This window comes from Quercus robur, chromosome 5 (genome assembly GCF_932294415.1).
Source record: "Quercus robur chromosome 5, dhQueRobu3.1, whole genome shotgun sequence".
Lineage (NCBI taxonomy): Eukaryota > Viridiplantae > Streptophyta > Magnoliopsida > Fagales > Fagaceae > Quercus > Quercus robur.
In genome coordinates, this window is record NC_065538.1 from 29,013,002 (window position 1) to 29,015,239 (window position 2,238).

The 2,238-nt window shown below is 33.0% G+C and overlaps 1 long non-coding RNA gene across 1 annotated transcript; it reads right to left on the reverse strand.

The window, feature by feature from the left end:
* Window positions 1–363: 363 nt before the first annotated feature.
* Window positions 364–1,057, reverse strand: LOC126725723 (uncharacterized). Its single transcript, XR_007655571.1, has 2 exons — window positions 890–1,057; window positions 364–624 (listed from the first exon to the last, which is right to left on the reverse strand). It is a non-coding gene; the product is annotated as an uncharacterized LOC126725723 (long non-coding RNA).
* Window positions 1,058–2,238: the final 1,181 nt, after the last annotated feature.

Sequence of the window (2,238 nt, forward strand, 5' to 3'; positions counted from 1 at the left end):
TGAGTTTTACTAACCCATTGCCATAATATTTAAATTTTCCCAATGAATGATGAAATATGTTCCAATTGAAGTTATTCATCAATTAAACTGCAACCATCCACAATAAAGATTTTCTAATTCATACGTTTTTCTTTATCATCTTACATTTAATGAGTCCAGTTATGATGTTTAACTTAGTTTTTAACATTACCCCAATTGTCTATATCCTGCCAAAAATAAGTACCAATACCATCTTCTATATAATATTTGAGAAGTTGTCCTCCTAAATATGGGTCCATAAAAGTATTGAACTACCATATGCAATCCCAAGCAAATGTCAATATTGCCTCATAGAACCTTATTTTTCCTTTTCTAGTGTGGGGATGATATCAAATGAACCACATTTCTCTAATAAATTGAACATTAATATACACATTCATGTCCATATCTCTTGATTTAATCATATGAAGTTCGAACAAATGAACTTTTATATCATACAATCACAGAAACCCAGCTAAAACGATAGTAATAAAGCAAAATCTGTACAAGCAAGCTGTTAATGCAAGAGACTAACCATGACAGTGACTGTGATTGTAGATCAATTGTGGCTACTTTGCTTGTTGGCTTGCCATGCTATAATCTTTTCTAAACAAGAAAAACGAGAAGAACACAAATGACAGAACAACACAAAGTTGAAGCAACAACTTTGGGGAGCAGAGAGATATTAATAACCAGATTTTTTTTAAAAAAAATTTTTTTTTTTTTTTTTCATTACAAGATAAGAGATATTAATTACATTTAATTTTTTTTTTCATTACAAGATAATAGAGAGAAAATAATAAGAGGCCCACTAATTACAGCTTCAAAATGGGAAGAAAAGATAATGCATTTTTTTGGGAAATTGAAATACCTTCAATTGAAGACCATATCAGATCAATCGATCCCCCTCCGATTGAAGATACTTTTTTTTTTCTTTATTTTCTACAATGAGAGAGAAAGAGAGCAATGAGAGGCAACCAGATTTCTAGGGAGATGGCAGCTGCTAGGATTAGGGTTTAGTGAGAGAGAGAGAGAGGGAAAGGGGGGGGGGGGGGGGGGGTGGGGGGGTTGTTTGTGGTTTCAATCGTTGTGACTTTTGAGGGAGAGAGTTAGGCCGATTAGTATATTTTAAGAACAAATGACCCTAGGGGCCCAAGACCAACCCAAATCAAGTAGACAATTTCAATGGCCAAGCCCAAGCCCAAGCCCAACACAAATTTAAGTATTTTAAGAACAAATGACCCTAGGGGCCCAAGACCAACCCAAATCAAGTAGACAATTTCAATGGCCAAGCCCAAGCCCAAGCCCAACACAAAATTAAGTAGAGAAAACTAAGCTTATAGCCTTATAGTCCCAAAAAAAAAAACAAAACAAAACCTCAGACCAGCTCATGAATATCAAAACCCTAGCCTCACTCCACACTCTTCTCTTATATTCCATTCTTATCTTACCGCTCAAGTCCTAGGGTATGTTTGTTTGGAGGTAAAATAGGATGAATGGAAAACTTTGGAGAGAAAATGGGAAGAAAAATTTTTTGGGAGTGTGTTTGGCTGCGTGGGGAGAAAGGAAAATAAATACTGAGATCCGGATGTTTTTTTCCCGGGCCCACAAAAAAATTTTCTCTCCAAAACGGAGAGAAAACTGTGAAGAGAAGCTCACTAATAGGAGCGGCCCAAAATGCCTCTCACATTCTTCTTCGCAAACTTTTTTTTTTTTCTTTCTCTATTAACATTCATGTTGTTTCAGGATTTGTTTTTTTCATCCCATTTTTTTTTTTTCTTTTTTATCACTTTCTTTCAAAGTTTATTTTTCCTATTTTTTTTCTTTCTCTGTTGCAAAAATGCACATTGACGTTGTTTTGGGTTTTTTTTTTTTTTTTTTTTTTTTTTTTTTCATCTCACTTTTTTCTTTTTCTTTCTTTTGTTTTTATCACTTTCCTTTCTCTCTCTTTTTTTCACCAGTTTTCTGATTTTTTTTTTAATCTTATTTAAAAAACTAGCATCTCAACAATTGTGAAAATATAAGGACAATTTATAGTGTAAATATAAGACAGTGTCAACACAGAGAAAATTTTAATGTTAAAAAAATAAATACTAAAGACAATTGAAGCAAAAATAATAAAAAATTTGCCTTACCAAATTTACCAAACCAGATGAGTATGGTAGAAGGAGATGTTGGCTCTTTAAATAATAATAATAATAATAAGAAGTCACCTCAAGC